The sequence below is a fragment of the Alosa pseudoharengus genome, unplaced genomic scaffold, assembly GCF_046254945.1.
Source record: "Alosa pseudoharengus isolate Yale_2024_CS ecotype anadromous, Long Island Sound unplaced genomic scaffold, YU_APseudo_1.1 YU_APseudo_1.1_scf_4, whole genome shotgun sequence".
Lineage (NCBI taxonomy): Eukaryota > Metazoa > Chordata > Actinopteri > Clupeiformes > Clupeidae > Alosa > Alosa pseudoharengus.
In genome coordinates, this window is record NW_027468774.1 from 10,707,685 (window position 1) to 10,715,132 (window position 7,448).

At 39.9% G+C, this 7,448-nt stretch overlaps 1 protein-coding gene across 2 annotated transcripts in view; it reads right to left on the reverse strand.

Annotated features, from left to right (window-relative positions):
* Positions 1 to 5,435, reverse strand: part of LOC143101678 (alpha-tectorin-like) — a 51,159-nt gene extending 45,724 nt beyond the window's left edge. For both annotated transcript variants that reach the window (XM_076264807.1, XM_076264806.1), the window contains exons 1-3: positions 5,342 to 5,435; positions 4,860 to 4,974; positions 4,725 to 4,745 (exon numbers count right to left, since the gene is read on the reverse strand). The gene's annotated coding sequence lies outside the window, so the exon portion shown is untranslated. The remainder of the gene's footprint in view (positions 1 to 4,724; positions 4,746 to 4,859; positions 4,975 to 5,341) is intronic.
* Between the last annotated feature and the right edge of the window lie 2,013 nt (positions 5,436 to 7,448).

Below are 7,448 nucleotides of genomic sequence, written 5' to 3' on the forward strand. Positions count from 1 at the left end.
TTAGTGATTGTATTTGCGTGCCCGTGTTTTGGGGACGTTTGAAACAGGCTTCAATGGCCTCTTGGCCAGATATGACCGGCAGAGCAAATCCCAAATTTGCCGAAAGTTCATATGGGTATTCCCAGGCTAAGCCTAATGCATTCTTGTCAAAATATTACCCAGGTTTATCTTACAACTTACATGTCTATATTAAAATAAGGTTGAGATTTGTGTCCGTTTAGTTAGTTTAAAAGGAAGAAATGATTGACAAAGGGAGAAATTGTTGGTGTATATTTGTGTAGATACAGTATGTTGTAAATGTTTTGACCTAAATGATAGAGAAACATACTATTTCCTTTAATTCTTTTCTTCTACCCCACATGTACGTACTGAGGTCCATTACTCAGGGTTTTGTTTTTAATTGTTGATGCAGGTTTTTTTTTTCAATTTGTTCAATCTTTATTTAACTTCAGAAGTTATTGTCCAAAGATGCAAGTTGTTCCATTAAAGCAGCACTATGACTGTTTTTTTTTACCTTAATATAACAGCTTCAAAGCCAATTTGCTGGCAAACAAACCTGCAATTGGGGAATTGTCCACCTAACATAGCCATAGAGCATAGCTGGTTAGTGGGTCGCAGACGGAAAACCAGCCTTGCAACTTCAGGTCTCATTGAGCCTAATACATCACGCGAGAATCTTGAAACATTACTTGGTTAGTAGATATAGCTCTTTGGAGATGACACTCCAAAGAGCACTTGCAGCATGTACAGGGGGAAAAGTATTTACAATGAATGGAGGTAAAATACAAATATTTCGCGACTCTAGGAGCCAAAAATACTGAAGTTATGTTGGATGCCTTTACGTAGAGGAGGAGGAGAGGAAAAATACTGAGGCAAAAAATTGTTCTTGCAAAATTAAATCTTAAAAGGATCGTGCTTCATGCATAGTCTGCATTGCTTCAGGCATGTTATCAGTCATGCTTCAGTCCCAAATCTAGTCATGCTTGGTGGAAGGAGATGAGAGTAAAGTCTGGATTTGTGCCAGCAGGTTGGCATTCCTCCTCTTTGTGTTTGTTCTCAGAGAACAAAGGAGGCAACACACAAAGAAAACACACAAGAAAGAGTTAACCCATCCGTGCAAGTTACTATTTGGATTGTGATAACCTCACTAATATACGTCTTGTCACTTGTCACCGTGGGATAGTGGGAAACGTAATTTCGATCTCTTTGTATGTCTTGACATGTGAAGAAATTGACAATAAAGCAGACTTTGACTTTGACTATACATGCTAATCTTGAAAGAATCTTTCATGCTTATTCTTTGTGAGTGGATTAGCAGGAAGGGATCAATTTTATTTACCCCTGTAATGCTAATAGAGTTTGCACACTATCAGTGGGGGAAAGCAGAGCACAGGAGCAATAGTTTGTTTTCTCTCTCTAAACAAGTGAGGCTTATCTCCCCCATTTAGACTATTATCTCTTAGAATAAGAATCAAATTCTTAGAAGTACCATAATTCCCCGTCTATTTACTAAGGTTTATACATCGATTTAAAAAACATTTTCAGCCATGATGTTAATACATTGGGACGGGCTACACATAGAAATGCATTTCTTTTCTTCATTCTTCTTTTGGATTAGAGCTCAAACTGGTTCTGTTTCATTGGGCTATTGGGTCCCTTGTGGGCATCCAACCCAAAACTGAGTGGTTTCAAACATGCCACAGATTAGCTTGACGTCGGTAACCACCTGACCACACAGCTGTGGTCATTACATGATTTTTTTTTGATTGCATAAAACTATTACTGCATCTTATACTATTATTGCACTAGTATTGCATCTTATACTTTCATCTTATTATGACCGCCGCGCAGCGAAGCGGCGGTCATATAGGTTTAGTCAGATTTTTTTTTTTTTTTTTTTTTCTTTTTCGCATGTCCAAATTTCTGTCAATGATTCCCGGGACACTGAAAGACCGGGGTAGACGAAACTTGGTGGGCATGTAACCCCATATGGATAGCATGGAACCATCGTTTTTCGTTTTGATCTGTAGCCCCCCCGCTGGACTGCACCCCCCGAAAGGAGGGTAGGGCAGACACAGTTTTCTGTGAATATCTCGAGAACCGTAAGGTTTAGGAGGACCATTTTTTTTTTGTATGTTGATCTCAAGGGGCCATGTCAACCCATTCCATAACCACTCATTTCATGTATAGCGCCACCTAGTTAAACACAAAAAAGTAAAAATGAGGTGTTGTAATCGCAGGTATCTGTGACCTAACATAGTCAAATCTGCACGAAATTGGAAGTGTAGGATCATTATGACACCCTCTGAATGCACGCCAAGTTTCGTGGAATTCCGTTCATGGGGGGCCACACAATAAATTCATTTATGTTACTATACACCAACTGGCCTGTAGGTGGCCGGAGACAGTTTTCTGTGAATATCTCGAGAACCGTAGGGCCTAGGAGGTCCACCTTTTTTTTGTATGTTGATCTCAAGGGGCCATGTCAACCCATCCCATTACCACTTATTTCATGTATAGCGCCACCTAGTTAAAAATTAAAAAGCAAAAAATTAGGTGTTTTCATCACAATATCTCTGGCTGACATGGTCAAAACTGCACGAAATTGAAAGTGTAGGATCATTATGACACCCTCCGAATGCATGCCAAGTTTTGTGTACTTTCGTTCATGGGGGGCCTTACAATAAAACAATTTATGTGTACATTTAGTGACGTACACCAACAAGGATTCCCGGGACACTGAAAGACCGGGGTACACAAAACTTGGTGGGCATGTACCCCCACATGGATAGCATGGAACTGTCATTTTTCGTTTTGATCTGTAGCCCCCCCGCTGGACTGGACCCCCCGAAAGGAGGGTAGGCCAGACACAGTTCTCTGTGAATATCTTGAGAACTGTAGGGCCTAGGATGACCATTTTTTCCGTATATTTGCCTCCAGGGGTCATGTTAGCCCAGTTCATGTGCACACATGTGCACAAACAGATACACACACACACACACATTCACAGTAATCATGACACATACTCACACAGTAGACATATGTACGCTTCCATGCACAGGCACATACGCAGGCACGCACACACACACACACACACACACTCACACACACACACACACCCACACACATAACATAAACATAACACAAACAATCAAGAATTTCTCATAATTATGAACAGGCAAGATGGAGGTGGGGTTGTATAAAATGAATTTTACATGTGAAATCTATGAACTAATCATGTTTTGGTACTTGTTGTCTAGCAGATACCAGTGAGAATTGAGTGTGGATAATGCAATTTAGTGAGACAGTTAGAATCATATAGGCCTTTCAGCGTGATTTCTTTTTGTGGAAAAAATGTGCTGGACTGGGCGGCGGTCATATTTTGTACCGCTCTGCGGTACATCTAGTTACTGTACTTTCTAGTTTTAAGAATAACATTATTTGTGTAGACTCATCACAAGACCGCTCACGTGTTCACTTACACATTGTACTAATGATTTTAGTCTTAAGATGATTGTATCAGATAAGTAGCTATCAGGCCCGGGGTGGGTAATCGGGAGAATCAGGAGTATTCCCGGTGGGCCGCTTCACTTTTGGGCCGGTCGAGGAAAAAAAATGTTGACATTTGTCACGTTAGTCTATAAGTAGTCTACACATTCCGCATTCTGTGCATTCCCGTTGCCTCTGCATGGGTTGTAGCCTACCATGTGAGGGAGTTCTCCCCTCCCAAAAAGAGTTGGTTGGGTCCATATAGCCCGTCTTTTCCAAAAAGTTTTCTCAGCCGGGCCGGCCCTACAGTAGCCATAAGCGTCAGGAAGGATGGATGGTAGAAAGAGGCCAGGAGGGACTGAAACGGCCAGGTAGAATGCTGCTAAATGTGCATAGCTTCCAGATTACAGACAAAAGTGGCAACTGGTAAAGAGAGATAGCCTATAGGCAATGATTATTAGCAATGTAATTATTGGGCTGGACGTTGTAGCGTGGCTTATTTTAAGTAAATTACTTAAAATATAGCCTTTTGTATCCAATTCATAGACTTTGCAGTATGCAAATAACAAAACTGAAGCTTGATCTGTGTAGGCCTTTGCAGTAAAAATTGTAGCCTCTGAACAGCAGATCAACCAGTCGACCATTGAAAATGATGAGCCCTAAATTAGTGATGAGGAGGCCATGACTACAGGGACAAGTAGAGAGGATAAATTAAAGTTATTTAATGTAAGAAAGTGCAATTATGCTACATGATAAATCTATATGCCTTGTTTGCTCAGAAGAGGGTATAGTAAAGGAGTAGCCTAGGCTAAATCACCAAACAATATAGCCTACCCATGCAAAAAAGCATGTAGCCTAAACATTAGTTCAATATGCCTCTTTGTGAAAGCGTGGGATAGGCTACATTTCAAAGGCTTTCTTTCTTTCTGTTTTTGTTAACTTGTGGAATAGTGGAATATTTTTTGTTAACTTCTCAGTTGAAGTGAATTATTATATAACCTTTACACATTTGTTGAACCATACTAATAAAAACTACATTCATTTATCCAATTTCCACCACTATGGAAAAATTGGGCCGTTCGTGGGCCTGAAACTCCCGGGCTGAAAAGTGGCCCCACTCCGGCCCTGGTAGCTATACATGTATGCACATATATTTAGGGAAAAATGCAAAGCTGGATTCAGATATCAGAGTCAAGGTATCCTGTCCAAAGCTGAATTCTGAATTTGTTGCCTACCTTGTGCTGCTGACAGTTCACCTGTTTATGAAAAAGAGCATGTAATGTTAGCACCAGTAGAATGGCACAAAGCTGTGAAGAATACATCTGGTGTGAGTGGAGGAATCTGCCTGAGCCAGCTTCAGAAGGCCTTACCCATCATCAGCATCACTGCTGATAGCACACACACACAGACGGCAAAGCCCATGGTGACTGCTGCACCTGGTCTCTCTCACAAGCAGGAGAGTCCACTCCTCTCAGCTGCTGATATCTACACAGCAATGTCACATCCACAAAGACAAAATGATGCTTAAAGTAGCCATTCAATACCTTAGGCATTAAGAAGTAGCCACTATTTTCTTGGAGGCACAAATGCCATCATGTGAAACTGTCTCAGCAGTAATATCAGCATGATAAAATACACATCAATTAGTCTATGGTTTACTCACAAAAGGCTACTGCTGCCTGTTAAAACCATTGTTTTTAAGTACTGCAAAGGTATTTTCTCTCTATACTGTTAGCATTGAATAAAAAAATGCATCGAAATGGTGACAATTCACCTCTGCAAACATTACATATATGATTAAAAAACATCAACTATAACAAAAATATATACTCAAATACATGGTACATCCTACCAGTATTCTGGTTGAGGTTGTGCAGAATAATGTGATTGCAATGCTCTTGTTCTTCACTCCTGAGTGTCCCCTGGATCTATAACCTCTGCTCCTGTCCATCTCATTTATATACGGCTTGCTGCCGTTTACTGGCTGTTGTACACACAATCTCCAAACCAGTTCTACTGATTTTTATTGGCTTCCCGTAATCCTCTCTCAAATATCCACTTCTCTTCCTTGATGACTTGACTGGTGTCAAAGATTTAGAGTGAGCTACAGTAGGTGTGTTCTGGAAGCAGTGAAGAGAATATAGAATAACTATATTGGCCAATCCTGATTTTAACGTTACATCTGCTATTGGCAGCAGGTACAGAGAACTGAGAAACAATTTCACAGATTTAATCAAGATCTCTATAAAGCATCTCCTGAAACGGATGATGTCCTCTGTATAGAGAAGTCAAACATCATTCCACTCTCACATTTCTGTTGTCTGAGATTTTCTACTCTGCAGATGTAACAAAGGCGTAATTATGTATGTATAACCTTTTTTTTGTAAACTTCCCCAAATCCCTCTATTATACGTCAATCCCTTAATGATTCCATTAATGATCCTGCTATTGTTTCAGATGGGGCATCAATTAGTTTAACACACTTGCATACTTTCTCATGGTTTGGAGGTCTAGAAAAGGGTAACCTGGCTTTATGAATCCTGCAAGGATGAAATGCATTAACATCGTATATTTGTTATTTTTCTCGTGATATGATTATATTTCTTTGTAAGCATGTTCTGTGTCATATCCACTGTTCCTCTACTCACATGTAGCATGCTAGTTGGAAAGCCTGCACAGCTTCACCCCACACAGTTTGTCAGCCATGAGGAGAATGGAAATTTGAGTATGAACACTTTTGTTTTTGTCTATGATAGCAACTCCTTCAGGTATGATGAATTAGAATCAATATAACAAGGTGACTTTGAGTGCAAAACTGATTTTGCATCTTTTTCTCAAGACAACCAAAACTTAACTTTTGCAGCACTGCATAGTGGCAACTAAAACTTATTTCCCTGTGACTGTCCTCCATCATATTTAAGCCATTTAAGCCATTTGACATTTGAAAGATGCTCATAGTATTCTAAAACTTTATTCTGATACTTTGAGTGTGCATCATTCAACCTATTATAAAGCCTAATTTGGACCCAACAGTGCTAAAGAACTACTGGCCCATTTCAACTTCCATTGTTATCTAAAATTCTTGCATAAGTTGTTGCCAAACTCTTACTGTATCAGAAAAACTGGAGCTGTATAACGAGACATTCAAACTACTGGTTCAGCCTATCTCACTGATAGGCACTTTACTCTCTCTTTTGGGGATTTCCACTCTGTGGTGTTCTGCAGGGTTCAGTGCTGAGTCCCATACTATTTTCACAATATGCTGAGATTATACACAGCTTTAACATTACCACTTTTATGCAGATGGCATTCAGCTTCACTTTACCTTTAAACAAAATGAGGCATCTACTTACAAGGCTCCTTGACTGCATAGATGCCACAAAGGACTGGGTGGCTGAAAGATTTCTGCAGTTAAACTCAGATAAGACAGACATTTTAATCAAGCTCCAGACAGTGCTATTCTTGTGATTAAACAGCATTGGGCCCTTGACATTTGCTGTCTCCCAAGTCTGAAACCTAGGGGTCAGCCTACAGAGAGGAGGTACATCAACTCATCAACTGGTGCGACAACAATAACCTTCTACTGAATATGAACAAGACAAGAAAATATCATGAACACTTGCACTTTACCTCATATCAGCTCTGCACTTTACCTTCATTAATCTACCTCATAATTTATATCTCTGACTCACTGTGCACATTTTTAACTTCTAACTTGTGCAATAGCTTGTCCTGTCTGTCTTTACTATATGTCTGTGTGTAATACCAACTGTCTGTCTTCGTTGTGATTGTGTGTGTACCTGTCTGTGCACTGCCCTTTTTTTAAATGTTGTTACGTAAACCAGCACATGGAGAACAGTGAACACAATTTGTGTCCACTGTGCAACAGCTTGTTGCATGGTTGATTGACAATAAAGTTCACTTTGACTTTTGACATTTGACAAATCCTTGTATTTTGA